The sequence below is a fragment of the Cupressus sempervirens genome, chromosome 9, assembly GCF_028749045.1.
Source record: "Cupressus sempervirens isolate cs-2001-9-10 chromosome 9, ASM2874904v1, whole genome shotgun sequence".
Lineage (NCBI taxonomy): Eukaryota > Viridiplantae > Streptophyta > Pinopsida > Cupressales > Cupressaceae > Cupressus > Cupressus sempervirens.
The window spans coordinates 322,961,382-322,987,530 of NC_143126.1; positions in this window are offsets into that span (position 1 = coordinate 322,961,382).

Consider the following 26,149-nt stretch of genomic DNA (forward strand, 5'->3'; position numbering starts at 1 on the left):
AGTCTGATATCATGAACCACATGAGGTGTATGGGGAATTGTGTGTCAATGAAAATTTGAAGGACAAATAGAAACAATTGGAAACCAAAGGTATCAGCCATGCCCTACATTTTCCTAAATAATTTAAGGCAAGATAGATTCACATAGTGTTGAGCAGAGTGCATGATATGCACATGTAGCTAGATAAGTCGATAAAAACCAATGTGGATGTTATTCATATGGTCATTGTATGCCTAGTTATAGAGAAAGTAAAACCCATTTGTATGATGACAAAGAATGAAATTAAAGAAAATACTAAAGCACTTTGGGATGAAAGAGGTTTGAAAGTGAATACAGGTTTTGATTCAAAAATAACATTTAGAGTGTATGTGGTCACATACAAAATCTTTCAATCTAGTAGGCCCAATAATGTGCCATGTATGGAAGTTGACCTAGATTACAAAATTATGTAGAAAGGACACAAGTATGATATTGTCAAGTTATAGCTAAAGAAACTAGCATATAATATGAGGACTATTCATGTTGTGAGATCTAAAACATACAAGTTTGGTTCACTTCTATTATGCATTTTCTTCCATATGAAAAACTATTTTCTATTTATTGGTCAAGTGAATTGGAAGATAGATATCCTAGTAATTTACCAAAGTAATGAGTATATTCAAGCACTAGGTGCAAGCTTTGAAAGTGTTATGAATGAATATTTTGAAAAAATTTAGTTGAGAATGAATTAGAGGTATAGCATACCCCCACATTGGTTGAGAAATATCATGATGATGTTTTTTTTCTAGTTGACACTGATAACACACTTTTAAAAGTTTTACTACTAAGGGTTGCATGGATTGAACCTATGAATTATGAATTGAATATAGACAAAGTCACCAAGACCATTGAAGCTCTATTGAATGAGCCAGTAAAAAAAATGCCCTATGATTTGGCACATATGAAAAGGTGAAGGAAAAGATAAACCTTGATATTATGGTCACTAAAATTAATAATAAATCTAATAATATGATGAGTACACTAAAGAGTACATTCGGTGGAAATGAATTTGATCAAACATTAATAATCACTTAAGGAAAGGATAGAGATGATGTAGGAGAAGAGGGTACATGAAACCAATTGTTGTTGTTGAGAAACAAACTAGATAAGTCAAGAAAATGCCTTCAACCACCCCTTCAAGTCCAAAGAATAAAATATAAATAAGTCCATGAATACTCAGCCTTCATTAGGTGGTCATAGTGATGATCGACCAACTCAGCCTAGCAAATGACTAAGTATTGGACACTAATAGGTAACAAGTCTTAGAGATCAAAAATATCCCCCTTTGACATTAGTGACAAAAAAACTTTGTTTAGATTAAGGTAAAAATAGGTTTTAGTGAAAAAAACACTTTGTATGACTTAGTATTCTATTCAAAATTGCAAAATAACAATACATCTTAGATTGTGTGTGTGTGTGTGTGTGTGTGTGTGTGTGTGTGTGTGTGTGTGTGTGTGTGTGTGTGTGTGTGTGTGTGTGTGTGTGTGTGTGTGTGTACATGTCTTGCCAAATAATGAATGTGTATACTTGTGATCTATGATATTTGATATGTTATTTACATAGCTCATATTTCCCATGATCTGTAATATCTGATATTTCCTTCACATAGCTCATATTTCATCCTTGTAGAATGTGTCATGTCCCATATTTCCCCCTTGTTTTTGACACTTATGGCTTAGGGTGTGTAGGGGCCAAAATGAACTTATACAAAAAAAAAAATTGTGATTATGTAAGATCACCTCTAATTTGGATTTCTAGCTATGATGCTAGATCAATGAAACTTTTGGCAACATAGAGTTGCATATCTCTCTTGACTATTTGCATCTGACAATGCTTTCTTCATGACCTCCAAATGAGGTAGCAACATGGTTTGAATAGAAATTAATTTTGATCTAATGTTTTCATCTTTAGTCATCAACTCAACCAACCTTCCTTGAGAAAAAAGTCAATTTATTGAATTGATGAGAGCTTGAACTTGTGTCCTTGCTCAAAGAATGTGCACATGCCTTCACATCTACTTACAATTTATGAATTGATTTATGATTCTCCAAGGTGAAGAACTCAACATCACAAAGCTTTATATACAAAGAAAAAATGATCTACAAAATTCCTTCTAAATATTTACAAGGTTTGAGAGTTTAGCCTATTTTATTGCAATTTCTATTGAGACTATCTCTAAAATTTTGTGTTCAAACTCTTTCTTAGACCATTTCATTAATTTCTTGTTGGTCTCATATCCTTATTATTAACTTTATCAACAATATGAACTAATTATTCCAAAATTGGTTCCTTCTCATGTACTTTTTGAATCTCAAATGTATCTACAAAAATTTCCTTTATATCATGCAATATCTATTTTTGTGTGTATTCCCTTCTAAGTTGTTCTTGCTTTTTCTTTCTTATCAACAATTCTTATAAGATTTTCATTTGTTTAAATGTCATAGTGTTAGATTCATATTTGGGAAGTGTAATGACCTCATCTAAATTCATTGAGGCCTCAAATGACTCAATATTCTTCTCAATTAATTGTGACCTTTGTGTGCTAACCATCGATAGTATTATCTATAATTGTGTCCCTTCAACACTTGATCATGGTGCTTTTTGTCCTCTAGAAGTTCTCTCTTACTGAGTAGATATAATGTATTAGGTAGGTGTAACAATTGAAGCTTCAATAGATACATGAACAACACTTGGAAATTGTATGAGGGCTTGGATAACCTCTTGCTCCTTTGGCTTCTCAATCTTTGTAGTCTTAGATTGATCAAACTCCTTTGTTCCCTCAATATGAAGTCTAGAGGTAGTAGTTGTAGATTGATCTACTTGTCCTTGTTTATCTTCTTCATCATTGTAAATAACAAGATTATCCATAGGAGGGGGATATTTGATTACTATTAAAGCTCTTCCCTAATCCTCATCACTTACATCTCATTGATTATTATTATCAAATTTGATTGATGTAATTTGAAAATGATTAGTAGAGACATTCACAATTGGTGTGCTATCAATTTGTGGGTAGTATTGAATTTATATTAAGATTGGATTGGTACATGGAATAGGGGTCTCTGAGGTTTGAAGTGCTACAATTTTCAATTCTTCCTTAATTAGTACATTTAATTTTTTTTGTTTATCTTTAGAGATATCTTCTAAGTGACAACATCTTTTTGTTCACTCTCCTCTTCATTCCTACTGACTGCCTCTACTAGATTATTTGGTGCATCATAATCTTCTTGATTATCTAACTTAATTGCATCTCTTTCTTCTTCTTCTTTCTCTTCTTTTGTTGTTGGACTTAACAACCCAAATGCCTTCTTCCATACCAAAACACTTTCATGTGCAACATCCTCTACTTTATTCTTCAAAAAAAATTAAGTCCTAGTCTTGGGTACAAATTTTTTTGCAAATATTGTAGGGAAATAGACATATGGGTCTTCTCTAAGTCTGACATTGTTTGGGCTAATGTAGCCTCTCTTATTTTTCTCTCTATGGATAATGCCCACTTCCATTTTGCATTTAATTTATCATATAAATCTTTTGGAATGCCTTTTCCTAACTCTATAGGCATATATTTAAATTTTTCCATCACATGTATCCTAGCTTTTTCAAATTTCTCTTGATTATTCTTATCTAAAGAATCATAATGAATATTTTTGAAATTTGTTAGTCCTAGTAAATTTATTATATTCTCACATACCTAGTCAATGTCCATGGAAGGTCTTCTAGGAATAATTTGAATTTTGCTCAAACTATTAGACTTAGTTTTCTCTCCCTCATCATCTTCATCATCAGGCATGGCAACTAACTTTCTTCTCAACTTCTTCTACGGACTCTACTTGTCCATTTGTAATTTTATTTCTATTTGGTTTTTCTTTTCCCTTACTTGGATTATTTACCTTTGTTGTACTTTTCTTTGTCTTAACAATTCTAGGTAGTGCTTCTTTGGATCCTTTCCTTGTAACTATTCTTATTTTAGGTTTAGCGGTAAGAGGGGTAACAATCTTCTTCACATTCTTCTTCAATTCAGTCTTCTCCTTGGGATCCACTATCATAATTTTCTTTTTTTTTTTGTTTCCTTGGGCTTAACAACCACTACTTATTTTCCTTTAGACTCTTCCTCTTCTTCTTTTGATTCCTTATCTTCTCCCTTGCCTTCTATTTTCTGTAGGGGTCCTTCACCAAGTTTTCCCTCAAGATTAGAAATCATCTTTTTCCTCTTTCTATCCATCTAGGGCACTTTAGTTTGCATCATCATTTTAATCTTGGATGGCTCATAATTTTTAAAGGACTCAATATTCTTGTCAATTTATTAAGATAACAAGACAATAAAAACTATATTAATTTCATCTACATTTACCTTATATTGCATTAAAATCAACCATGTAACCCTTGGAAGTGCAACTTGTGCATATGTAAAATCAATGTCCACCATGAAACATATATCTTCATTATAGTGGTGTACAACTAATTGTGGAATCCTTAATATTTTCTTCATCTTCCCTTTAAATTCTTCAAAATAACCATCCATAGGGGTTTCAAAAATTTAACCTAGTTGTTCAATAAAAATATTTATTTTCTCAATCATGGGTTTGGTTTTATCCCAAACTACAGTTCCAACAGTTGGAAATGAATTTTATACATAGAAAAATATACAAACTAATAGTGACCCAAAATTAGATGATGTATTCTTGGCCTTCCTTATCATTCCAAGATTCTCTTTCAACTATGTCAATTGAAGCTCGGCAAGATCATAACTATGACCTTTTCTTACAATTTTATAACATATGTCCACTACAATACATGGAACACTTTTCAGTTGGCTTGATTGATAGAACTTATGTTCTATCACACATAGAAAAAGTTTTAGCAAAAGGGTCTTCAATACTATCTATTGACATTTCTTGACCATTCCACTTGGCCTTTGTTTGATCTTCAATAACATTTCTTGTCATGCACCTTATGGTCTTTACTCGATCTAAGGTTGGTTACCCCATCACTTAGTGGATTATTTACTTATTTACTTTTATTGGTCCTTTTTTAAGCCATAATTTCATGTCATGCATTCTACTTAAGATTCTCTTGATCCATTCCACTTTTAAAAGCTTTGGAAAGACTAGGGAACAAGTAAACCCTTTCTCATCAATGACCTTATTTTTGTCCTTTAGTAATTCATTTGTACATAATTTATCATAGGTGTTTCACAATTCATAATCTCCAATCTCTCCAACATTACACCTGTAACATGAACCAAATGGCTTAAACATCACACACTAAGCTTCATTTCAACACTAAAAGTGTTAAATAGTCAAAGTTGGCTTATTTTTCCAAGGTTATTTTTCTCCTTAGTGTGTGATGTTTAAGGGTGGACAACATTAAAAAAAAATCATGTGCCATAATCACTCTAGGAGAAATCAATGACAAAGTTCCTAATGCATCTCTAGTCATCATGATGTTAGGGCATGCCTTGAACTTCAATGGAGGATATTGATCATTCCTCACAATTTGTGCATTGCTTTCCTTCAACATCTCCTTTCCAAGCCAGATGTACATGATGCCATTTTGAAATAGGGTTTTGAAAATAACTTTGATAACTTCTTAAAATGACTAAACTTGATTCCAAAGTGTTATTTACTTTGTTCTACAATTTGGTGATGACATGTTGTAGATTTGCATAAACATTCACTAAAATCACTCTTTAATCACTCTGAAGGCTCAAAATCATCTATTAAATGAAAATTTTCTTCAAACATTTGATAAAATCCTTCAACCTATCAAATTATGTCTTCAATTAATGCTTTGTACTATGTTAGGTGCATTACAGTCTTGGCCTTCACATGAAATTTTGCTCACAAAACCTTCTTTTCATTACTCGACCTTCATTCCCATTCATATTCTTAGCTCAATCAATATATCAACTCATCTTTTTCTAGGATCTTAGCTCATATATAAATACCTAGTTGCTACATACACAAATACTGATACTTGACATCTATTTTGCATATGGTTTATTTTACTCAATTCTTTCCTTAGATCTGTCCTAGTGCATCTTGGTTCATTCATATATGGACTTTTAACATTTTTTTGTTAGGAACTAGTATATAATTTTTCATTTAAGTGTACAATTCCTTACATACCTTCTTTTCTTAGTTAGAAGTGGTTTGATCACCTAATCCATTGGATTGGGTGATCTTGGCTTCACTTATTCCACTACTTCCTACTTCTATCTTGTTTCTCTAACTCTGATTCAACTCATTTCTTATTTTCTCCACATCAAATTTTCCTTTTCCCAGATGTGTTCATTGCTTGGTGTCGGTGCTTGGGTCCTACAATTCTTGTTGACATATCCTACCTTGTGATAACTACAACACACTAAGATTCCATTTAACCATTTCTTGTAATTGCCTTTAAAATATGTCCTAATGTAATATTTTGGAATGTGACAATATTCTCCACAATAATGATGACTATACCTTGTGTTATAATCCCAATTATAATAATTACCTTTCTTAGGTGTTTTCCCTTGTTTCTTGGATGTCTAGTTGGGTTTAGCCTTAGATCTGCATTCTTAGGCCTTTTTTCCATATTTTAACACTTGAAGCAATGTCCTTCAAATCTAGGTAAAATAGGTGTATCACTTGCATTTTTCATAAATTCATGTGCTTGGTGTCCTTGTTTCTTGTAGTTAAAACAATGCCCATTGAACTTTGGTTTAGAATTTTTCTTATCAATCTTGCTTTTAAAAATATTTTCTATGTGTCCCAATTTTCCACAATGGTAGCATATAGATTTTCCTTTTGATTTTCTTTGGTTTCCACTCTTGGATGATTCTCCTTCTTTAGTGGATGAAGAATTCTTAGTATATCATACTTTAGAGGTGTTACTAGGTGTTCTTGGTGATCTCATTAGTTCTTCAAAGTATCTTATAGCTTCATTATGTTTGTTCATCCTCTCCATTAGTTCTTTTTAATATCTTATCTTTTTCTTTAGTTGATCCATTTATGATCTCTTATTTTTAATCTCAGTCTCCTTTCTATTCAATTCTTGATTTGTAAGTAATAGTTAATTCATCATGTCTAGTTGGTTGTTTGAGATCTTTTTCACATTAGATGTCCTTTCATCAAGTCTGGTAGCCATTTATCTCTTATCTTCTTTTTCCATGATTTTTTCTACTTTATCTTTCTTTTTATGTTTAGTCACTTCACATAGCCTTATTGTTCATGCACTTTCTTCAATCTTCTAATTTATTTATTTAGAATGTTGTTCTTCTCTAATAGGTTTGCTATTTCTACATCACTTTCACTAGAATTACCATCTTCAACATTCATTTGGTGGCCACCTCTTGATAGAGTGTATCATTTTGTTGAATAGCCATTTTTTTTCTTTTCTTCAAGGATTCCTTCAAGTCCTCTCTAGTTGTAGTATGATCTAGATGTTAGGTATCTAATTTTCAATGATTTTTCCTAATTTACAAACCTCTATCTACAAGATCTTAATTCTCAAGATCTTAGACTTCTTCTAAGAGAAGAATTCTCTAATACCAATTGTTGGAAGTCTTATTATGAAGTAAGATATTGAGGGGGGTTGGCAGGGGTGGTAGTGTGGGGGTGTGGGTAAGTCAAGATCTACAAAAAAATTCAACTCCTTAAAATAAAACTAGTACATTTACCATTTATCCATCTCATATCTTAGATCGTATACCATACAAACATAAACTATAAACCTAAAATAGATCTAACTATACATCACATCCATCAATATGAAATTAAATATAAACACATAAAATAATAGGTTTGGTTACCTTGAAACCCTCCAAGGTGAAGGTAAAATTGGGGTGGGGATGACACCCACAAATCTTCACTACTATAGCAATAAAGTATCCTTGTTAAGGCTGTAATGTTTGATCACTTCTAGTGATCTACCTTGTGAGGGGTCTTCCCTATTACAAGATTACAAGACTTATTCAATCTACCTTGATTAAAGAATTCAAACTTATCTTAAGTAAGAACTCTATTAAGAGACTTGAGTAGGTCTATTAAAACCACTTTCTAAAGAGATTTACACTGATCCTTTGGTTAGCACATTGTTACATTATAGATCTTCTCTTTCCTTGATAGATTTGATCTCTTAATCTAATATACTTTGTTCTTTCCATCACTATTGGGTTTCTTTTCCTAATATCTATTTGTTATTATCAAACTTAGCCTTCCTCACTCTATCCTTGACCTTCTTGCATATACACAATCATCCTTATGATTTAGGTTTTGATCCCTTATTAAATTGATAACTGGAGAAGGTTCCAAATAATTATCAATGATCTTGTATCCTCCCTTTTTCTACTTATTCCTTCTAATTTTCTAATTTTTTACTCCACCTTCCTAGTGATTGATATCTTCTAATAAAATGTGTAATTATATCCTTAGCTATCTCTATAATTCAAAAATATTGCATAGAAGTCATCCATAACAATTTACATAAGTGTTTGTGCCATCAAAAAATTATGTCAAAACTAGTTTACTCGGCACTAGAATTTCCTAACACTTGGTCATAACTGATATTCATGTTGTCACTTAACTTTTGTATGCTTGGTAGTAACTAACTCACTTGGCATATACTATCTTTTCTTTTCTTGGCTTTCTTGTCTTTAGTTGGAATATACTATGACTCGACTATATTGGGGTACTCAAGAACCTTAGAATTTCTTCTCTTGTATTGAAATATAAACAAGTCCATAATACTTGACCTTCATTAGGTAGCTCAATTACAATGATGATCGACCAACTTTGCCTAGAAAATGACTAAGTTTTGGACACTAATAGGAAACAAGACTTAGAGATAAACATCGCCATATTGCTTGAGAAATGAAGGAGGAGATGAATAAATTTTATTATTATACATAAGCTCAAGTATTCATCAAGTGATTCTAAATATACTGAGTAGAAGTCATCACTGAGTGATACAAAGAAAATATTGTTTAGTTAGAGTATATCAAGCACAGAGACTATCAAGCTATATAGAGATCACCAAGAATAGACTATACCAAGCGACAATATAAGAATATTATATTTAATGAGTGATATAGATCCTATATCAAAGTTTGAATTAGCACAAAATATGATGTGACATGATCATACCAAGCTCAAGAAATGATTTACACTAATCAAGGTAAATATTTGAAACTATTTCTTGAAAAATGTTAATTGATTATTGTTTATTTCAAGGCTAAAAGGACTAATGAAAATAATGAAATAGTTGACAATTCTAAAATATTGATTTTGATCGAAGAAGAATTTTGAAAAGTTTCAAAACCTTAATTAAATCAAACAATGAAAAGGAAAAAGAACACTACAAAAGGACATATCAAGAATAATTTTAAGGTTATTTTGTTGTTGTTGTTATTTTTTTTAAGAGGATTACACTATTGTTTCTATTTTTTAGTAATGTACTGAAGTAAGAAAGGAAGATCAAAGTTTAGTACAAAGGTCAAAGATTAAAGATAAAGATAATATAGAGAGGAATCATAGATATATCACAGAAGGTGATAACTAGTTAGCAAAAGAGGGATATAATCAAGCAAAGCAAGTTGCTACTACATATTTCATTTTTTCTACTTTATAATCACTATAGTACTTTCTAAAAATTTGAATAAGGTGGACCTAATAGTTTTGTATGTAAATCTCTTAACTAAGTGCACACTTGAAGATTGTTGTGAAAATCCTTGGAAAAGGTAGATCCTTATAGATCTTATTGTATTCTCTTGAAATAGTAAGTCATCAGAAGTGACTAAACATTGTAGCCCTTACAAGGCACCCTCTTGCTGAAATAGTGATGGGTTTTTGGGTATCATCTTCACAATGGTTTTCCTTCTAACTAGGGGTTTCTACAAAACCAAATGATTGTGTTATATGTTATGTTTCATGAGAATTATGCATTTATAGATGGTTAATGTTGAATTAACTATGTTACTTTTATCTACAAAGTATTGTGATAAAAGTTTAAATTGCATATTACAACAAATATACTTCCTACTCTTTATGATGAAATAAATTAATTTCATTGGATCTCACAATATAGATTAAATATATTTAGTGATTAAAATGTGAGATATCATAAAACATAATATGAAGATTTTTAAATTTTAAATTAGTACTAGATCTTCCATGATAAAGATGCACAAAGAATGGACTCTAGAATAAAAGAAACTTGATAGATTTTATGACTTCAAAAATTTAGATATTGTTCATAGCTTCCATCACTTTTCCTTTTGACTAAAACACAGTCAACATTACCTTTCTCCTAATATGGAGAATCTATAAATGTTATATATTTCTAGTATTTAACTATTCTAAAAGTTTTACAAGGGTGTATAATTCAGCATATGGCCTTGCTCTACTTAGAATCACTCTCCTAAAAAAACATAAGGGCATAAATGTTCCTTTACATATACTTTTAGGAGAGTATTATAAACAATAGTGTATCTACTATATTTGGATTTTGTAAAATCTCTAAATATTTTTTCAGAAAATTCTACATTGCCTTTATTAGAAAATCTTCTTTTAAGCAAGATAGAATAAGGCAATGAAGTTATGGCTTGAAAAGTACTAGCTTTGGTCTTGAAGATATGAAAAAGTAATTGTTCAAGAGATGACTTATTGTAATAGGAGTTAGATAGGGAGGAAAACATTATGAGAATCTTGAAAGAACATGATGATAATAAAAAAAAATTATATAGTCAATTCTAGAAATGATCTGGCATAATTAAATATATGTTATATATGTTTAAACTTATAAAATTTAAGATTTTGATTTTTTTTACCCTAATGATTGATTAGGTCTTCCTTGGATTCTAGTAAAGAAAGGACTTTAAAATGAACTTTACATCTAGAGAAACTTCCCACTTCTTTCTTCTAGGATAGACACATTGTACCTTTTTATAATGTCATCTTTTTGGGATTGACCTATGATTATGGAGTATAGTTGTAGAATACATAATCATGTAGATTATATATAGAATTAGACTTCTATTGTGATTTAGATAGATCTCATTTAATACTAAATCCTCCTTAGAATGATGATCATTGCTCTTTTTGATAACTATCTTTTCTCCTTGCTTCAATCTTCTTTGATTGAAATCTTGAGGTATGGGTGAGTGGTGATTGTTAAGTCCCCTTCAATGCCTGGAATGTGTTTTTCTTTATATTTTATTGGTAGAAGACTCTTCATATTTCATAAGAATTGGTTCACCACTTTTTACTATTTCCTATAAGAATAATATAGTATTTACCCAAATTGATCTCCCCTTTGTATCCCCTCCTCAAAAGGAACTTTCTCTCCTTATGTCCTCCAATGTGATGGAGACTCGCACCTCTTCATAATAGTCACAACCTTCTACAATCATCAACCTTTGATAGGATCACAACCCTTCATCATTTTTGTAATGAAGGGTGCTCCCCTTAATACTATAAACACATATTAGAAATAAAGAAACAACAACAAATGCGAGAACAAAAGATGGACTTCTTATTTGTGCCACAAATATGAAATTACAAAATTCACAAGTACAATATGCTAACCCACATGGGTGCATTCATTATAGTAATCTACAAGACTAAGGTACGAACTACCATCTAGAGTTGTTCTAGATAATGTTTGGGCATTTCTTAGATAGACAATTTTATGCCACCCAAAAAGGTTCTAGATATTGAAACTTTATACTTAGGGTGAATAGACCCTAACAATACATATAGAGTTGGTCAAATACATCTTTGACAATTATTTTAGATATTTTGGGTAGTCTAACTTTGGAAGGTCATAACTCTCAAACCATTTCTTTGATTGCCTATTATAACCACTTTTTAGAAATGCTAGATCTTGATCTACAAACTCAAAACTATGATAGCGCCCTTCTATTGAGTTTTTAGACCTCATCTAGGCACTCTAAGGCCTCCAACAGTGAGCCTAAAAAAATTTTCACAAATTTTTCCACCCAAAATCTACAATAACTTCTCTGATACTTAATCTTGAGAAATGAGATTTTTATGGTAGGCTTATAACTCTAAAATGAACCTTCCTATAGAAAATAAGAACATTTTGAGCTCATATGATGAACTTACTAAAAATAGCAAGTTCCCACAAATAGTAATCACCCTATTTATTAGTCCTTATTAAAATAGAAAAAGACTGAAAATAAAATATTTTTGGGTAATGCAAGATTGTTCTTACATCTAGGATGCTCTTGCATTAGACACTTGAGGTAATTTAAGAAGTGACTTTGTCACATCTTAGGTGTTCAGAGGAAAACCAAGATAGTTAAGCTCCTCCCTTGCTAGCCATGATGAATCCTCTACTGGCCTCCCTTTCTATTTGACCAAATATTCCTTGTAAGTTTTGTTCCTTATACTTTTGCCAACACAATTGTCCAATATCTCCTCACTCTCCTTTGTAACTGAACTAGCCACTAGAACACTCCATTGCGCTTTTGTAACTTCATCTCCATCATCTCCTTCATAATACTCTATCAAATCTAAAATGTTAAATTCTGGTGAAATACTCAATTTAGTAGGCAAGTCCACTTTATAAGAATTTCTAGAATCATGCCTTTTCACTATCTTGCAGGGTCCAAACTTCTTCATCAGTAGCTTATTATATGTACGCACTAGAAAATGCTCCTTTCTCAAATGAACCGTGGCTTCATCTCCAATGTAAAATTCTTTATACCTACTTTTCACATCTATCTAAGCCTTGTACTATGTGTTCATCTTTATAATGTTCCTCCTCACCTCCTTATGGATTTTCTTCAAATATTTAGCAAATTCTTCTACTTCAACACTACTTATTTCTCCTTTATGCAACTACTTCAATTCAGAAGTATTTTTGGGACTACTCCCATATACAATTTGGAATGGTGATTTACTAGTACTCCTATTGATAGAATTATTATAAGAAAATTTTTCTTATAGTAAAATCATATCCCATCATTTTGGCTTGTCTCCAACCAAACATCTTAGCAAGTTTCTCAAACTGCAATTCGCAACTTTTGTCTATCCATCAATCTGTCGAAGATGTGATTAACTAAATTTCAAATCTATCTTCAACTTCTTCCATAATGTATGCCAAAAATACCCAAAAAATTTGGTATCTCAATTTGAAACTATACTCTTTAGCAAACCATTTAGTCTCACCACTTCTCTAAAAAATCAATTCTGCTAGATGAACAACATCACTAGTTATCTTGCAAGGAATGAAATGTGCCATCTTTGAAAGCCTATAAATCACCACAAAAATACAATCATGCCCACACTATGTCCTTGGTAATCTAAGAATAAAATCCATACTGACATCCTCCCATGGCTTCTCTAGTATAGGTAATGGTTGATACAAGCTTGTATTCTACTTTACTCTTTTCGCCATCTAACATACTCTACAACTCTATACAAACTTCTTTACATCTTGCTGCAACTGTGGCTAGTAACAATTCTCAGCAACTAAAGCAATGGTCAAATTATCTCTACCAAAATATCCAACCAATCATCCACTATGCTTCTCCTTGATGAGATTCTCTCTCATTGAACTTCTTGGAATTCACAACTGGCTTCCTTTGAATAACATACTATATTGGATCATGAAATCCAATCACTTTGTCTTATCAAGTGTAATAGGTATTGTACAATCCTTCTATGCTTCAACAAAATTAAGATCATCTAGATAAAAAGTATTGAGTTCCTTTAACCCAGACACTTCTATCTACATTTTTGTTAGCAAAATTTGTCTTCTACTAAGAGTATCTACAACTCGGTTAGACTTCCCACTCTTGTATTTCAAAATAAATGTATAACTCTACAAAAATTCAACCCACCACAAATGCCTTTGCTTCAATTTTCCTTGACTATTTAAATATTCTAAAGCTTGATGATCAGTATGAAAAACAAACTCCTTAGGAAGAAGATAGTTTCATGATGCAAGAGCATCCTAGGTTACACTACTATCCTTCATGTTTTCAATTTTTACTTTACTGTTGAAACTGGGTTTTGCTGAAACTATGTTTTCTAGTTTCTAGGTTCTTGTTGTAAACCATGTAACTATTTTTTTATAATGAGTTAGAGGTTGTGCACTTTAAGTTTTGAAGAGAGATTAGTTTACTATCTATGTTCTAGAGTGAAATTTCTAACTCCTCATGAGTTAGGAGATATGGTAATTCTTCTGGAGTATCAATTTCTAGCAGTTCTATACAACAGTTTTTTGTACTTGACTTTCAGAGTGGATGCACACTTTTTCTTAAGGAATCAGTCTTTATGCATTTAAGGGTGTTTAACAGACCTAGAGTACTACCTATAGTTTGAAGCATGAGTCCTAATTCAAATAAAGCTAGGAGATATCGTGATTTTTCTTATATATCAATTTCTAGGCATTTAATTTATGTGTTTGTATTTAATTTGTATTCTAGGCCAACTTGTGGCTTAGATTGGTATAAGTAAGAGTCTTGTGGATTCTTTTAGGGATTCATTAGAGAGATATTTTTAGAGATTTTTGAGGGAGAATTGAATATCAAAACTAGGAAAGTGTGAATTTGCAGCTAAATCTTGGATTTGAATGTATTTGTAACTTAGAAGGCCGTACAATTGGGCATGTATGATGATATTTTTATGAATCAATAAAGAATATTATTCTCCTTCTTTATGATATTGTTCTCTTTTGTGTTTTCTTTCATTATGTTAACTCTTGCAAGGGGATTTGGATAGTTGGGTGTGTCTTTGGCCCTAGTTTATTCAGTCCTTCCTTGCATTGGGTGGTATTAGAGCTTTTGGTTTCTCCTTACAGTGATTGGATCGTGTAGAATGTTGTTTTAGATTTGGTTATAGGGTGGAAGATCTACAAATTTGACCTATAACTTGTAGAGGGTTACGATCTTGTAGGAACCTAATTTGTAAAGATGGTTCATGGTAGAGGAAATGCTGATAATGCTATATTGGATCAATTGAGACAAATTGCAACTGGATTAGATGTTGTGGAGATAGCCCAAAGGAGAGGATAACATCTTGATGATGTAATTAATGATGAAGCAATAGCACCAAACCATAATCTAGAACCTGAAGAAGATTAAGATGAGGAAAGATTATTGAGAGTGTTGTCTAGGGAAAATTCAAAGCTTGTTGTAGAATTTGTTCCTTATGATGGAAAATTGGATACAAATATTGTGTTGGATTGGTTCTCTAATATGGATAATTTCTTTGAGTATGAAACCATATTTTATAATAAGAAGGTGAAGATTTCAGTTACTAGGCTGAAAGGACATGCCTCACTATGGTGGGAACATTTGTAAATTGATAGACAAAGGAGTGGAAAGGAGAAGATTAGAACTTGGTTAAAGATGGTGAACAAGGTAAAGAAAAAATTCCTTCTTACTAATTACCAAGTTAGCTTGTTGAAAAAGATGCAAAATTTGAAGCAAAAGGACATGACTTTGAAAGTTTCTACCAAGGAATTCTATAGATTTGACATCAGATTTGGACATGTGGATGATGATGTTGAGAAAATTGCAAGGAACATAAATGGATTAAGATTTGCAATTCAAGATGAAATATTTTTTGTGAAGTTGGAAAGTGTGGAAGAAGCCTATCAATATGCATTGAAAGTTGAGGAGGTCTTGAAAAAGAGGCATGAACAAAGACAAAGAGGTAGAGGTGGTAGATTCTAGAGAGGAAGAGGTAGACCTTATAAAGAAGGTAGCAGATCTGATAGTTCTATGTAGGATAAAGGAAAATCTTAATGGAAGAATGATGACAAAAGTAAGGCCAAATGGAAAGGTGGTAGTTCTTACCGAGGAGGTACTAGATATTACCAAAGAAGAGGTAATTCTTATCATAGAGGTGGTTTTCGTGGTAATAGTTTTAGATATGGTAAGGAAGGGCATAAATATTTTGAATGTAGATCTTCTAAAAGTGGGCAAAATAATAGAAATTTTGTGATTCAGGAAGACATTGAGAGTTCATCAAGTGAACCCAAGATTGGAGAAAATTTGATGGTAAGAAGAACTTTGTGTAACAAGGTAAGTGATGAGGAACTTGTTTTAAGAAGAAGTCTTTTCAAGACTAGATGTAAGATGGCTAGAAAATGCTACAAGGTGATCATTGATAGTGTAAGTTCTACAAATTTGAATTCAGAAGAGTTGGTTACAAAGTTGTAGTTGTAGAGGCTAAAACATCCAAAAACTTATCATGTTTCATGGATCAGAGGTGACAATAAGATATTGGTAAGTCAAAAATGCCTCGTGAAGTTTAAAATTGGACTTTAATTTGATGAAGTTTTATCTAATATTATGGCTATGGACTGTTGTCACATTTTTTTGGGTAGACCTTGGCAATATGATAGATATGTTGTACATGATGGAATATTAAATCAATATACTCTTTGGGTAAATGGAAAGAAACAAATAGTGTTGCCTTTGATTGAAAGTTAATGGAAAGAAATTTGAAAAGGAAGTGAAGAAGAATCAAGTATGTTTTTCCATAATTCCTAAAGGACCAAGTGTTGGTAATAATTATCAAGTGATAGCAGAAGCTAGTAATGATAGAGTCATAATAGAAATTGTAGATTTGCTGAATGAATATAAAGATATCATTGCTAAAGATATTCCTAATTATTTACCACCAATAAGAATTATAAGTCATTGTATGGATCTGATTCCTAGAGCTAGTTTTCCAAACAAAGAACCATATAGATTGACACCTACAAAGAATGAAGAACTTAACAGGAAAGTGCATGGATTGCTGCAAAAGGGATTAATCAGAGAAATTTTGAGTCCATGTTTTGTACCTGCTTTATTAGCACCTAAAAAGAATGAAGAATCGAGAATGTGTATTGATTCTAGAGATATTAACAAGATCATAGTGAAATATAAGTTTCCTATGCCAAGGATAAATGAGATAATGGACTATTTGAGTGGAGCAAAGTATTTTACCAAGATTGATTTGAAAAGTGGCTATCATTATATCAGAATTAGAGAAGGTGATGAATGGAAGACTTCTTTCAAGACAAAAGATGGTTTGTATGAATGGTTGGTTATGCCTTTTGGTTTGACAAATGTACCTAGTAATTTCATGAGGTTGATGAATGAAGTTCTAAAAAGGTTCTTGGGTAAGTTTGGGATTGTTTATTTGGATGACATTTTGATATTCAACAAAACTAAGGAAGAACATCTTGAGCATATTAGACAAGTATTATAGAGGTTGAAAGAGGAAAAGTTGATGATTAATTTGAAAAAGTGTTCTTTTATGTAAGAGGAGATTGTGTATTTGAGATTTTTTGTTTTAGCTAATGGATTCAAGATGGATCCTAAGAAAGTTAAAGAAAATTTGGAATGGCCTACACCTGAGAATGTGAGTGAGGTAAGATCATTTCATGGTTTGACTAGTTTTTATAGAAAGTTTATAAATAATTTCAGTTCTATTTGTAATGCTATGAGTGAGACAATGAGGGGAGATGAAAAGGAATTCAAGTGGATACATGGAGCTGATAAGAGTTTTGAGACTTTGAAACAAAAGGTTGTTGAATTACTTGTATTAGCTTTACCTAATTTCAACAAAGTGTTTCAAGTTCAATGTGATGCACAATGAGGGGAGATAAAAAGGAATTCAACTGGACACATAGAGCTATATTAAGTCAAGAAGGTAAACCTATTGCTTTCTTTAGTTAGGATTTGAATGATGCTAAAATGAAGTATTATGTGTATGATCAAGAATTTAATGCTATTGTCCAAGCATTGAAGAAGTGGAGACATTATTTGATTCCTAAAGAATTTGTGTTGTATATTGATCATAAATCTTTACAATACTTGGGAAGTCAACATAAATTGAATCAAAGACATATAAAGTGGGTTGAGTACTTACAAAGTTTCACATTTTCTATTAAGCATAAGAGTGGAGTTACTAATAGAGTTGCTAATGCATTGAGTAGAAGATGTTCTTTGTTGACTAAAATGAAGGTTGAAGTTCTTGGTTTTGATGAAATGAAAGAGTTGTATGATGTTGATCCTAATTATTTTGATGCATGGAGAGAGTGTAGAGCCCCAAAATCTAAAAGATAAAATAAGTACGATGAATATTTCATTCAAGAAGGTATCTTGTTCAAAGGTATTCAGTTGTGTATTCCTAGAAGTTCTATGATGTTGAATCTGATTAAAGAAAAGCATAGTGGTGGTTTAGCTAAACATTTGGGAATTGATAAGATATTGAGTTGTTTGAAAGAGAAGTATTATTGGCCACAAATGTATGAGGATGTTCAAAAATTTGCAAAGAGTTGTGGAGTTTGTCAAGTTGTAAAATGAGTGAGTCAAAATGCTAGTTTGTATAAACCTATTATTGTTCTTGAGAAACCTTGGAGTGACATTAGTATGGATTTTATTCTTAGATTACCTAAGAAATGAAGGCATCAAATGCTGAGCATGTTGTTGAACTTTTTTTTTAAAGAGATTGTGAGATTGCATGTATTACCAAGAAGTATTATTTATGACAGAGATAGTAAGTTTGTTGGTTATTTTTGGAATAAGATGGTTATTGAGTTGAAGTTTAGTTCTACATTCTATCCATAGACAGATGGATAGATAGAGGTTGTGAATAGAAGCTTGGGTAATTTGTTGAAATATTTAATTGGGAATAAGACAAGTAATTGGGAGATTGTATTGGCACAAGCTAAATTTGCATATAATAATTCTAAAAATAAGAGTATAGGGAAGACACCTTTTGAGATTGTTATTAGAATAAAACCTAGAGGAGTGTCAAATTTGAGAGATATTGTTGGTGAAAAAAAGAGAAGCATTGTAGGAGAAGAATTTACTAATTTTATGGAGTCTTTACATAAGGAAGTGAAGATGAGGTTAGAAAAAAGTAATCAAAAGTATAAGGAGAATGTTGATCAGTCTAGGATACATCATGATTTTCAAGTTGGTGATGAGGTGATGGTTCATCTAAAAAAAGGAATATTTCCTATTGTAACATATAGTAAGCTAAAGATGAAGAATTTTGGACCTAGTAAAATCTTGAAAAAGTTTGATAGTGGTAATTCTTATGAAGTTGAGTTACCTGATGACATGGATATATCTCCTATATTCAATATTGCTGATTTATTTAAGTATCATGAGTTAGATGATGAAGTTGATGTATCAAAATATTATCCTAAGAATTAGATTGAAAAACTTGAACAAATATTGGATTAGAGAATTGGTAAGAGCACAAGGGGAAAAGATTCTTATAAATATCTAGTGAAGTGGAAGAACAAACCTATAGAAGATGTTTCATGGATTTCTCAATTTGAGTTGGATTTAGCTTAGGTTGTGACATCTCAATGATTTAGGAGAATAATTTCTTCCAACCTTGGTTTTCTGATGTAGGAGCATCCTAGGTTACACTATTATCCTGCATGTTTTTAGTTTTTACTTTGCTGCTAAAACTATGTTTTCTAGTTTTTGGGTGCCTATTACGAGTCATGTAACTAATTTTTCATAATGAGTTAGAGATTAAAAATTTTATTCATTTGAGGGGGCCTAGATTAATATCTATTTTATAGAATGAAATTTCTAACTCCTTATGAGTTAGGAGATATGGCAATTCTCCTAGAGTATTAGTTTCTAGCAATTTTGCGTGATAGTTTTCTATACTTGACTTTTAGAGTGGATAAGAACTTTTACTTAAGAAATTAGCCTTTATGCAATTAAGGGTTTTTAGAGGACCTAGATTACTACCCACAGTTTGAAGCATGAGTCCTAATTCAATCAGAGCTAGGAGATATCACAATTTTTTTTAGAAATCAATTTCTAGGCATTTAATTGTTGTTGTAGGCCAACTTGTGGCATTTAATTTATGTATTTGTATTTAATTTGTATTCTAGACCAACTTGTGGCTTAGATTGGTATAAGTAGGGGTCTTGTGAAGTCTTTTAGAGATTTAGTAGAGAGAGAGTTTTAGAGAGTTTTGAGAGAGGATTGAAGAGTAGAACTAGGAAAGTGCAAATTTGCAGCCAGATATTGGATTTGAATTTATTTGTATCTTGCCATAACTTAGAAGGCCTTATAGATAGAAATGTATGATGATATTTTTATGAATCAATAAAGAATATTTTTCTCCTTCTTTGTGGTTTTTTTCTCTTTTATGTTTGCTTCCATTGTGTTAACTCTTGAAAGGTGGTTTGGATAGCTAGGTGTGCCTTTGGCCATAGTTTATTTAGTCCTTCCTTGTGACATGTATCCACTTCTTCAATGCTTAAACTATAGCATACAATTCTTGATCATAAATAGAATATTTTATTTTGTCATCATTCAATTTCTCACTAAAGTAAGTGTTATTTTGTGGTGACTAATCAGGGAAGTACTGTACATACTTCATAAAAGGACTTAGGATTAGGGATTATTTTTATAAGGTGATCATTATGTTTATTTTAAGAGGTTGGATGTGTATATGAGAAATATGTTAGCAAGTAATACTAATCTATCAAGAAAACAAAGCATTAACTAGCATAAAAGACATAACATATATGAGAGACAAAGTGAAACCCTCAAATGAGAATATGAGCCATGGAATGGCTCTCCCAATGAGGATGGTCACTTGATTTAGGGATGATTCTATTTGATAGGATTTGGGATGTATGCTCAAGCTTCAAACTAGCTTCAATGGAGATTTTTGGGATTTTTGGTGTGGATGCATGCAAAAGTATGGATTTCACTTCAAAACGGCATTATAACTTTACTTGATGGATTGTGATTAAATGGCTTGGGAGGGTATTCAATTTATAGGCTAAGGGCTTGAGGGATGGAGGGCTAAGATGGAAGGAAAGATGAAAGCTTAACGAAGGCTAGGATGCACTCAAAAGGGAGCACATGGATTGTGCTTGTTTAGCACTAATCAGGGAGTGACACATGTCACAAGGTGAAAGATGGAGGAAAGGGGAAGGATGAGTCAACAAAGGAGGTTCAAAGGATAATATCTTCATAAAGACCCTTCATTATGGCTTGTAAGAGCTTGTAAGAGTCTTTATGGCTTTTGTAAGAGCATTCATTGTTGGGTGGTTGGGATATTTTGGAGGGAGTTGAGATTGTTGACTTTCCTTGGCTTAGGAAAGTCTTAAGCTTGCTTAAGGAATGTGACAACATTAGGGGGTGGATTAGCATGGTTTAGGATTAGATTAGGGATGTTAGAAATTTGCAAGTGGATGGCATTCATGAGGGTGGGTGAGTTAGTGGCTAAGCTTGGTTAGTATGGGTGGATGGGGTGGATTAGGATAAAAAGAGGGTTTAGGGATAAGTTAGGGGCTTATTAGATTTGAGGGTTTTATTTATCAAATAGCTTTATTTGATAAATGGGGATTTTGGAATTAGATAGAAGAATAGGATTAATTGATAAATAATAGGTTATTTGATTTATCAATTAGGACTATAGATGATTAATTAAATTAATCAGCTAGGGGATGGCAAAGGATTAATTAAATAGGAATTTAATTAATGATGCCTTTATAGATAAATAAATAGTATTACCAAAGCGGTGTAATCAAATTTAGGTGTCTATAGGATGATGAAAAATATATTATTTTATATTTATATTGATGATATGCTTGTAGCTGGGTTTAACATGGATCACACTAAGGGGCTAAAATGTCAATTAGCACATGCATTTTCTATGAAGGATTTGGGGGCAACAAAACAAATCCTTGGTATGAAGATTTACAGAGATAGAAAGAATAGGACATTGATACTATCTTAGGCTGATTATGTTGAGGTGTTACAATGTTTCTCTATGGAGAATGCTAAAGTTGTTAGCACACATTTACTTGATTATTTAAAGTTGACTAAGGAGATGTGTCCAAGACACAAGAAGAGGAGGATAAGATGTCCAAGGTACCCTATGCTTTAGTTGTAGGAAGCTTGATGTATACTATGGAATATACTAGGCCAGGTATTGCACATGTAGTGGGAGTCATTAGTAGGTAAATGAGTCATCCAAGAATTGAGTATTGGAATGTAGTCAAATGGATTCTCAAATATCTGAGAGGAACATCTAGCAAGTGTTTACATTTTGGGGGCTCTACTACTATTTTACAAGGCTATGTTGACTCAAATTTGGCAGGGAATATTGATACTAGATGGAGTACTATAGGTTACGTATTTACTATTAGTGGGGTAGAAGTGAGCTAGGTTTCTAGGTTGCCGAAAGTAAATTCTTTATCCACTATAGAGGCAGAGTATGTTGCTACTACAGAGGCAACTAAGGAGATGATATGACTTTAGTTCTTCTTGGAAGAATTGGGACATCCTTAGAAGGATAATAATTTATTTATAGATAGTCAGAGTGCCATTCATCTTGCGAAGAACTTAGCTCTACATTCAAAGAAAAAACACATATAGTTGTGGTACCATTTCATTCGATCTATTTTGGATGATGGATAGTTAAAGTTGGACAAGATACATACAAATGACAATCTAGTGGATATGTTTACAAAGGTATTGACAAGGGAGAAATTGAATTCCTCTTTAAGTTTGTTTGGTCTTCTAGACTGGACATGAATCAATAAATAGCACCATTCAAGGTGGTTTGATCTAGTGGGAGGCTCATGGAGTAGTAACATAGCTATAGGATTAGTCTCCAAGTGGGAAATTGTTGTCTAGTGTGGAGTCTGATCAGTCCCCAAGTGGGAGATTGTTAGTTTGTGGTGACTAATTAGTAAAGTATGTAAATTCTTTGGGGCTCAGGGCATCACCTAGGAAAAAAATGTGGACCCTATTTTATCAAGATTTTGGGCTACCATATAATTATTAATTATAACACTAAAGTGCAATGCCCTGCCCAGAGATCCTTGGAACAAGGATTCAATACAAGCCAAGATTTTTTTTTTTTACAAGTATAAATGCACATGACAACATCATACAGGGATCACAAAGATCGTAACAAAAGACTTCACCACAATCCCAACAATCTACAGATCTCTGAACGCTACTACCAAACTGACACACATGAACAAAAATAAAAAGCCACCACATACAAGATGAGTGCTCAAGAAATGACCACTCATCAACATAACACCAAGCTAGGGTAAAATGCAGAATCCTAAAATTTGGCTAAGCCTGAAATCCTGAAGCCCTGAAAATTGGCTTTGTTTGAATTTCTGAAGCCTTGAAATTTCTTAGTATCTTTATCTTATCTCCGAGAGGTCTGAAACCTATCTCAAAAGATTCCTCCCATATATTAAAATATATCTTAAGTATAAAAACTTATACTTAAATGATATATTTTAAACCCCAAAGGGCTACAATAGAAACACACAAAAAGGAATTGAAAAAAAAAAACCTGAATCCAAAATGCCACAACATAGGGTCAAAGAACACCGAAAAGGGTATCCAAAACAACTCTCAAAAAGTTTGGATCAAATCAAAAAGTGCCTACTACTGGCCCACATAGGTTTTACAAAACCTGTGCAATACTTTAATACAACACTAAAAAGTATCGCACGACATTACTAAAGAAGGAGGGCGACACTTTCAGAGTTTGAGCAATACTTTTTTCAAGGGCGTGTGATACTTTCAAGGTATCATACAACATTTCTCCAAAGGAGGTCTGATACTTTCCAGTATCGTATAAAATTTCTCCAAGAGGCGTGTGATACTTTCTAGAATCGTACGACACAATTTTTATGGGCATGCGATACATTTTTATGTCACACCATGCTGATAAAATGTCACCCATAGAAACACAAAAACACTTAAAGAAAACACAAAAGGGGAAAAGAAAAGAAAAACTGAGTTTAGAACCTCCACAGTGGGGAGTACAGAATCCACATAGATCAAGAAGTGAACACTGAAGTGCATAATCAACAAGATGCCAAGATTAAGAAGGAGATACATCTATCCATCTAAAACTATAGTAGAAAGGAACATACTGAAAGCAACATCATAGTGAACATAAGCAACATCACAATGTACAAAGATAATATCACAATTACAAAACAATCAAATTAAGTACGTGGTTTCTCCCAACCATCAATAGCATCATAAGACCATCATGGATCCTGTAGTGCACCAATATTACAGTCAAAGGAACCAACAAATATAAATATATTTTTCTTTTTCAATGAAAGCATTTTTATTTTATTTTATTTGTTATATTTATTTTCCTTGATCTACAATATTGATGTACATTCTTACAATACATTTAACTAACTTCACTAACCACTTTAGTTCCTTCCAACCAGAACATTATTTGAAATTCTAACAAAATGTCTTTATAACCAAATGTATCAATTTCAAATGGAGACACACATTTTCTCTTAGAATCATTTTAGAAACAAAAGCATAACAACTTTACTCATTTCTATATACTATAGGATAGTGCATGATACATAAATTTCTTTAATCACTGAATGTAGCAACATATCAACAAGTACAGTCCACTTATACAATTTTCCAGCTTACAAGCTATGATAAAACACAAGATTGGGAGTTACCCAAGGGTGACTCTCCCTAATACAATAAGAATTCACTTGGAAGTATGCTTTTGTTGCACATGAAAATAAGACAACATCCGTCTTCTCTTCAAGTCTTCAATCCATAGATCACAACCTGCAGTACAACACACACAAACAAGCCCATGGTACTCTCCTCCCAACCTTAGGCCTTTTAAAGGCCACCCCCGAGCAGGGAGAACCTTGACTAGGTGGACATACATTACTAACAACCATTTACAACACAATGCTCACATTACAAAACTGTTCACACATTTTACAGTTGACAAATAAAACCACAAAAATTCCCAACCAAGGTAGACCACTTAGGATCACATGTAGATCCATCTCAAGGGGTAAGGGTGGAAAATGAATGTTGGGGAGACTCCACCTGCAACTATGCCTTCATTAGGCTATACATTTTATACACATGCCTTCACAAGGCAACCCAATACCACATACATGCCCTCACATGGCATCTTTACAATACTTATAACTCCAGCAAGGTGGCATATGGGGCCCATAACACCCATATGGCATCCCTCTCCTACTCTAGGAGAGACTCTCACCCAACACATTCCCTATGCACCCCTTACCCTCACAAGGCTCTCTTTCCCTCCCAAGAGATGAGACTCACCTTGTCACACCCAAAACAGAAAACTGCAACAAGAACATATGAATTCACAACACAAAGTAAATCACAATACACACATACACCAAAACTGAAACATGATCCCTCAACCTTACACAACACAACATTACAACACACCATATTACAACTACATTACAGAAAACTCACATGCATAACACAATAAAAATAAACTACTTGACAACAAGCTTTCATAGCAAGGGTACATAAGGTTACCAACCTGGTTTCCAAGCAAATTTGAGCTCCCTCTCTTTTTACCAGCAATCCTCCTCCTAAGCTATCTTCTTCCCCTTGTTTTTCCCTTTTTTCCAAAATTTTACCCCACTTAGATTCTTTTTCCAAAAATTCTCCCCCCCAAGAACTCTCCAACCAACTCTCTCTCAAGAATGTTTTCTTTTGATGCTTAAGTTTACAAATTCGGCCAACTTGGGAATCCACAATTTTTGGGTGCTCTTTTCAATGCCTAGGGAAGCTTATAATACTTAAAAATGCCCCTACCTCCTAGGTATATCATATGGGCTTTAAAATAAGACCTCAAACTACCCCTAGGGATGGTGTAAACCTCCTAGAAATTCACAAAAGGTGTGCATTCGACCTAGCATGGAAAGAATCCCTCTTGGACCCATAAATACACCTAGGGAAAAGAAATCCTACCAAACCACTCCTTGGTTCACTCAACCACCTACCATCCCACTAAGCATGCTACAAAGGAGAACATGTGTCAAGTGACACCACAATACACACAATACACTTGGCAAGCCATCAAGAAAAACAAATTTACTTTTATAGAATCACAATAATACACACAAATTGGTTTTACAAATAAAATACAAGGGTAAAAAGGTTATACCCTCCTTAGGGTTAACCTTGGTTTTTCCAAACACCTAGCAAGGTTCTCCATAAATCCATGGGCTTCTTTCCTGCACACTTATTGCAAATATCAGTAGTCCAAGAATAAGGTGATAAAATGATAATGTAAATATAAATCACATAG